A 7,500-nucleotide genomic window follows, 5' to 3' on the forward strand; every position below is an offset into this window, starting at 1 on the left:
GTCGTGTCCGGTTGCCTTTCCACTCGCCGCGGGGTGGGGCCGTTCCGGTGTGCGGTGGGCCGCACTTCTCCCCTAGTAGGACGTCGCGACCCGCTGGGTGCCGGCCTACGGCCCGGGTGCGCAGCCTGTCCTTCCGCGGGCCTCGGTTCGCGTCTGTTGGGCAGAGCCCCGGTGTCCTGGCTGGCTGCTCGGCGGTATATCTGGAGGAGTCGATTCGCCCCTTTGGGCGCTCGGGCTCCCGGCAAGCGCGCGCGGTTCTTCCCGGATGACGGACCTACCTGGCCCGGCCCCGGACCCGCGCCGCTGTTGGCTCGGGATGCTCTCGGGCGGAATAATCGCTCCCGTCAGCGGCGCTTCAGCTTTGGACAATTTCACGACCCGTCTTGAAACACGGACCAACGAGTCTAACATGTGCGCGAGTCATTGGGCTGTACGAAACCTAAAGGCGTAATGAAAGTGAAGGTCTCGCCTTGCGCGGGCCGAGGGAGGATGGGGCTTCCCCGCCCTTCACGGGGCGGCGGCCTCCGCACTCCCGGGGCGTCTCGTCCTCATTGCGAGGTGAGGCGCACCTAGAGCGTACACGTTGGGACCCGAAAGATGGTGAACTATGCCTGGCCAGGACGAAGTCAGGGGAAACCCTGATGGAGGTCCGTAGCGATTCTGACGTGCAAATCGATCGTCGGAGCTGGGTATAGGGGCGAAAGACTAATCGAACCATCTAGTAGCTGGTTCCCTCCGAAGTTTCCCTCAGGATAGCTGGTGCTCGTACGAGTCTCATCCGGTAAAGCGAATGATTAGAGGCCTTGGGGCCGAAACGACCTCAACCTATTCTCAAACTTTAAATGGGTGAGATCTCCGGCTTGCTTGATATGCTGAAGCCGCGAGCAAACGACTCGGATCGGAGTGCGAAGTGGGCCACTTTTGGTAAGCAGAACTGGCGCTGTGGGATGAACCAAACGCCGAGTTAAGGCGCCCGAATCGACGCTCATGGGAAACCATGAAAGGCGTTGGTTGCTTAAGACAGCAGGACGGTGGCCATGGAAGTCGGAATCCGCTAAGGAGTGTGTAACAACTCACCTGCCGAAGCAACTAGCCCTGAAAATGGATGGCGCTGAAGCGTCGTGCCTATACTCGGCCGTCAGTCTGGCAGTCATGGCCGGTCCTTGCGGCCGGCCGCGAAGCCCTGACGAGTAGGAGGGTCGCGGCGGTGGGCGCAGAAGGGTCTGGGCGTGAGCCTGCCTGGAGCCGCCGTCGGTGCAGATCTTGGTGGTAGTAGCAAATACTCCAGCGAGGCCCTGGAGGGCTGACGCGGAGAAGGGTTTCGTGTGAACAGCCGTTGCACACGAGTCAGTCGATCCTAAGCCCTAGGAGAAATCCGATGTTGATGGGGGCCGTCATAGCATGATGCACTTTGTGCTGGCCCCCGTTGGGCGAAAGGGAATCCGGTTCCTATTCCGGAACCCGGCAGCGGAACCGATACAAGTCGGGCCCCTCTTTTAGAGATGCTCGTCGGGGTAACCCAAAAGGACCCGGAGACGCCGTCGGGAGATCGGGGAAGAGTTTTCTTTTCTGCATGAGCGTTCGAGTTCCCTGGAATCCTCTAGCAGGGAGATAGGGTTTGGAACGCGAAGAGCACCGCAGTTGCGGCGGTGTCCCGATCTTCCCCTCGGACCTTGAAAATCCGGGAGAGGGCCACGTGGAGGTGTCGCGCCGGTTCGTACCCATATCCGCAGCAGGTCTCCAAGGTGAAGAGCCTCTAGTCGATAGAATAATGTAGGTAAGGGAAGTCGGCAAATTGGATCCGTAACTTCGGGATAAGGATTGGCTCTGAGGATCGGGGCGTGTCGGGCTTGGTCGGGAAGTGGGTCAGCGCTAACGTGCCGGGCCTGGGCGAGGTGAGTGCCGTAGGGGTGCCGGTAAGTGCGGGCGTTTAGCGCGGGCGTGGTCTGCTCTCGCCGTTGGTTGGCCTCGTGCTGGCCGGCGGTGCAGGATGCGCGCGCCTGCGCGGCGTTCGTGCCCCGGTGCTTCAACCTGCGCGCAGGATCCGAGCTCGGTCCCGTGCCTTGGCCTCCCACGGATCTTCCTTGCTGCGAGGCCGCGTCCGCCTTAGCGTGCTCCTCCGGGGGCGCGCGGGTGCGCGGATTCTCTTCGGCCGCCATTCAACGATCAACTCAGAACTGGCACGGACTGGGGGAATCCGACTGTCTAATTAAAACAAAGCATTGCGATGGCCCTAGCGGGTGTTGACGCAATGTGATTTCTGCCCAGTGCTCTGAATGTCAACGTGAAGAAATTCAAGCAAGCGCGGGTAAACGGCGGGAGTAACTATGACCTTGCGGCCGCCAACGCGGAGATCGTCACGGAGAGGCATCGCGCGAGGTGGACGGAGGAAGAAGTCCTGTCGCTCGCCAAGGCAGAGGCCGAACTGTTCCTTGAGAGGGACGCCCGGTTCTTCTTTGTTAATCAAGAACTCATCAGGATGTTCCCCGACCGAACGCTCGAGGCAATCAAGTGCCGACGGCGGCAAGCTGCCCACAAGCAGCTTGTCCGCCAATTCATGGAGGCGCTTGAGATCGGTCGGGGGGAAGAGCCGGCGTCCCGCCGGGGAGCAGCGGGCCCGCTGCCTGACGCGGGCGAGGCCGCTGCGCCGCCTGTCGACGCAGCCGAGAACTTCGCGGCCGACACCACCGGGCCGCCGCCGGAGGGGCCGACTGACGCCGCCATCTGGGAGCATCTGGCGGGGCTACCTGCTTCCGCCCAGCGTTTCTCTGCCCTGGATCGAGTCATTGGTCTAGGGCGGGGCACGCCGCCCGATGTCATCCTGGGCATGCTCCCGGATGCCCTTGCGTCGGTCGGGTCCAGAGGGGAGAGATCGTTCACCAGGACACAGCGGCCGCGCCAACCATCTAAGCGGCCGCCTGCAGCGCCGCCGACGCAGAAGCGCAAGCGGCGCCGCTGGGAGTATGCGAGAACGCAGGATGCCTTCCGAAGGTCGCGTGCACGTTGCGTGCGCGGCCTCTTGGATGGCACCCTGCTCCAGCCGCCACCTGCCATCCCTGGTCTGCTGGACTTCTGGGCGGACCTCTTCACTAAGAAGCCCATCTCCACCGCGGGCTTCATTCGTGACCGCCTCCTCCCGCACTCGGAGCCTGTCGCTCTCGAGTGCCTATGGGGGCCGGTCACACATGAGGAGGTCGCCGCCGCGTTGCCGCCCAGACGGGCGGTGTCGGCCCACCGGTCGGAGCGTCGCGTGGAGGCGGCGGTGTCGGGTGGGTGCCGTGCGGCGGTCGCGGTGCCCGGCAGGCAACGGTGAGTGTACGCCGGCGGGCGCGCGCGCTGTGTGGTAACGTAGCGTAGACCGCAGTACGGTGAACTCCGATACCTCTAAACTATGGATGTGAAATAAAATATAATAAGACATGATGCTCCGCAAGAAAATAGACTTGGGAAAGGGTGTGTCGTTGGCAAGTCCCCGGGGCGGTTAGTGTGTGTGGTGATAAGTCTGTAGGGCGCGATGTATGCTGTTTACATGTCTTTGGCGCTGCGGTGAATTATTATTATTATTATTATTGCGAGGGCACGAGAGATGCAACAGATGTGAACATCATTTAGTTGCAACGCTGGGCAGTGTTATAGATCTACAACGAGTAATAGGAGGGTAGGAAACTATGGGCAACGGTTCGCGCGCGCCCTCTGGTCCTGACATCAACGTCCACAATAAACAGACCATACCGCCCTCTATGGGACGACGCTGACACCGCCACCCACAGACACAACACAGCCATCTATGAGAATGTGACCAAACTACATTGCCGTCTGGCCCAGAAACGACACCTCCATCTACAGGAATCCAACGGAACTACACCAACCATACTGCCAAACCACAGCATCGCCATCTATGACAATGTGACGAAACCACATGCAATAGCCCCATCTACGCGAATCGGACGACACTACGTCCACCATGTCGCGCGCACCACAAAAACAAAATACCGCACTCTGCAAGTCTCCCGCAACATGACCTGCTGCACCGACGATACCGCCATCTATGAGACGCCACGCCGACTACGACATCGCTAGGTCCCACAGTGCCCATTTTCCGACGCCACCCACAAAGCCTGCACCATCTGTCCACGACAGGAGCCCCAACGCCAGTGCCTGCGTCGCACGAAGTAGTCAACCGACAATCACTCCACCCGCACCCGCACGTGGCCCACCCCAACCGCCCAAATCGCAACCCAAGCGGATGAACGGCGGACTCTTCCCGCACTCGTACGTTGCAATCCACCCCTATATCTTGCGTTTCATGAAGAGTTATATCCAATATGCCAAATTCCCGCTGTCCCTATACATGCTGTAAGTCTGTGCACACAATATGAACCACACCTCAGCGAGACACTCTATCACACATTACTCTCTGCCTGTAACAGACACAGATACAATATGTAAGCACCAGCATGGACCAACGTCCGGTGCATCCTCTCCGCCACAGTACACCATCCACACTATGATAACCACACCAGGGGGTTCAATTATAAAATAGAATATCCCACCCGTCCGACATCCACAATTGCTCAGATAAGCCACCAACACCCACACATGTCCTACACAGGGGTGCACCCAACACCACCACACTGCCTCCTGTTACAGCACAGAAACAATGGCAGGAATGAATCGCACAGGTCTGCCACTCCCTTGCCGCAACCACAGACGCGGCGCGCCTCCAGTCACGAGCGAAAAGCGCATCCTGACGAGACATAACTGCTGTCACATACTGACGCTGCCTCAGACATCCACTTACAATGATCACTACCAACGAACCTCGGCCCCCCCCCCCCCCCAACACACTATCTCTTACCACGTTGTGTACTGTAATCCAACCCATTTCGCACCTTAACCTAACCCATTTTGCACCTTAACCTAACCAAATTTGTAACGCAATTTGTACCGCAATGTAACGCAATTTGTACCGCAATGTAACGCAATTTGTACCGCAATGTAACGCAATTTGTACCGCAATGTAACTCAATTTGTACCGCAATGTAACTCAATTTGTACCGCAATGTAACTCAATTTGTACCGCAATGTAACTCAATTTGTACCGCAATGTAACGCAATTTGTGCCTTAACCTAACCCAAGTTGGGCCTTAACCTAACCCAAGTTGGGCCTTAACCTAACCCAAGTTGGGCCTTAACCTAACCCAAGTTGGGCCTTAACCTAACCCAAGTTGTGCCTTAACCTAACCCACGTTGTGCCTTAACCTAACCCACATTGTGCCTTAACCTAACCCACGTTGTGCCTTAACCTAACCCACGTTGTGCCTTAACCTAACCCACGTTGTGCCTTAACCTAACCCACGTTGTGCCCTAACCTAACCCACGTTGTGCCTTAACCTAACCCACGTTGTGCCTTAACCTAACCCACGTTGTGCCTTAACCTAACCCACGTTGTGCCTTAACCTAACCCACGTTGTGCCTTAACCTAACCCACGTTGTGCCTTAACCTAACCCACGTTGTGCCTTAACCTAACCCACGTTGTGCCTTAACCTAACCCACGTTGTGCCTTAACCTAACCCACGTTGTGCCTTAACCTAACCCAAGTTGTGCCTTAACCTAACCCACGTTGTGCCTTAACCTAACCCACGTTGTGCCTTAACCTGCTCTGTAATTGGCATATGACACGTTACATTAATCCAGTGTTGTCTAACCACAACCCTCTGAATATAGTTCGCTACTCGCACCGCCCACCCTCTTGTGTATCGTTTCATGTTCAACACTTCGCAAGTGTTGCTTACTTTTTACATGCTCCCGCTGTACACTGTAATGTGGACGACTGCAGGATGTACATCGCCCCCCCCCCCTCCCCCCTGCCTTCGCACGCTGGTCGTTCAGGTGCTTGCGTGTTCAATGCCCTTCGCAGCTGTTCACTGGCATTCGCATGTCGAAGCGCTCAGTCTACGTCGTGGTACGGCCTGTGTCCACTGTCCGCTGATGTCGTAAGCTTAACCCTCACATTGTACTGCACATAGGTCCGTATGTACTGAATGATACGCTGTGGCACATGTGTGACCGTACAACGACTGCGCCCAACAACAGCGAACCATACGGTCCAAATGTTGTGCACTCAGCCACGTGCCGTCTCCCCATAACAGCTACATTGCAGTGTGGTACGCCATAGAGACGTGTGGGAGTAACGGACGCCCTGGATGGCGATCAGCATGAGCCGTCTGTTGATGTAGTGGCGCGTGTATTCAAACGTAGTCGTCTCTTCTCACACAGTGTGATAGCATGGTGCACCGCGTTCCACATCTGCGACATGGTACAGATGCTGGTTGACAGTCGGTCTCGTAATGGACATCGCATACGTAGGGGGCCACCTCCCACGCGTTCTCTAGTCGGGCACATTTTGTTGCGTGTATGTGGGCAGACGTAGTGTGTCGTGACACCTAACAGACAGGTATGCAATAATCGTTGCATTTGCAAACTGGGATGGACGTCTCCGTTTGCTGGTGACGTTACGCAAATGAACAACTGGTAAACCCATTGTGGTGCGGTTGTTGTTGCTGGAGGTAAATCAGTAAGGGCAAATCTGTGTGTGAAGCGATACGCGGCGGTGGCTGGGTGGGACCGTCCCCGGCCGGTGAGGGGGGGCCGCCCGGCGTGCTGGCCGCGCGGTGCGTGGGCGCACGCGCTACAGCCGGCTGGTGGGGGCGCCCAGTGGCAGGCGCGCCGGCCGACGGACGCGGCAGGCGGCGCAGCTGCGCGCCGGGGCACCCTGCGCGCGGCGCCGGGCGGCCAAAGTGGGTCCTCGCGGGCCCGGTGCGAAGCGCGGTGGACATCTGCAGTGTGCTGGTCCGACTGAGGACTGTGTGCGTTGAGGATGCGCCGCCGCCCGGCACTCGGCGCCGCGACGCCGTCTGCTGCTCGGTCGCCCCAGCGGTTCTCGCTGGTGGTTTGTATCGCAGTTGTGCAGACGTGTTGGCACGTGCGCTGTGCTGGGAGAGTTCGCTTCGGCACCCACGTGGGGCCTTTGCCCTTCTGTGGCGCTGGCGTTGGAGCTGCCGGTCACCGTAGGTGGCGCGTGTTGTCTCCCGCCGGCAATGCCACGACAGCACGCTCCCGGGCCTCTGTCGGCAGCGGCAAGCTCAGTTGGGAGCACGGGTGGTCGCACCTAAAGCGTCTACTCGCCTAACTCCGGGCGATTGCGCCTCTCTCGAACCCGACCAAGTACTTAGGACGGCGCTGCGCGCCGCCGGGACCTGAGAGGGTTTCGAGGTGTATTGTGCAGGGGAGCTCAGCCTCCTCCTGTTTGCAGAATAATTGAGCGGACGCTTGCGTGTTCGCGCGGGCCCCTGGGACACACTCCCGGGCGGCCGGCTGCTCAGCTCTAGTTGACGCAGCTCCCTGGTTGATCCTGCCAGTAGTCATATGCTTGTCTCAAAGATTAAGCCATGCATGTCTCAGTACAAGCCGCATTAAGGTGAAACCGCGAATGGCTC

General features: G+C 58.5%; 1 non-coding gene across 1 annotated transcript in view; it reads left to right on the top strand.

Moving 5' to 3' along the window:
• The first annotated feature begins 7,402 nt into the window (after nucleotides 1-7,402).
• Nucleotides 7,403-7,500, top strand: part of LOC126178736 (small subunit ribosomal RNA) — a 1,909-nt gene continuing 1,811 nt past the window's right edge. The window contains exon 1 of the ribosomal RNA XR_007536599.1: nucleotides 7,403-7,500. This exon is cut by the window's right edge and continues 1,811 nt beyond it. This is a non-coding gene — a ribosomal RNA (small subunit ribosomal RNA).

The sequence above is a fragment of the Schistocerca cancellata genome, chromosome 3 (assembly GCF_023864275.1).
Source record: "Schistocerca cancellata isolate TAMUIC-IGC-003103 chromosome 3, iqSchCanc2.1, whole genome shotgun sequence".
In the NCBI taxonomy this organism is placed as follows: domain Eukaryota; kingdom Metazoa; phylum Arthropoda; class Insecta; order Orthoptera; family Acrididae; genus Schistocerca; species Schistocerca cancellata.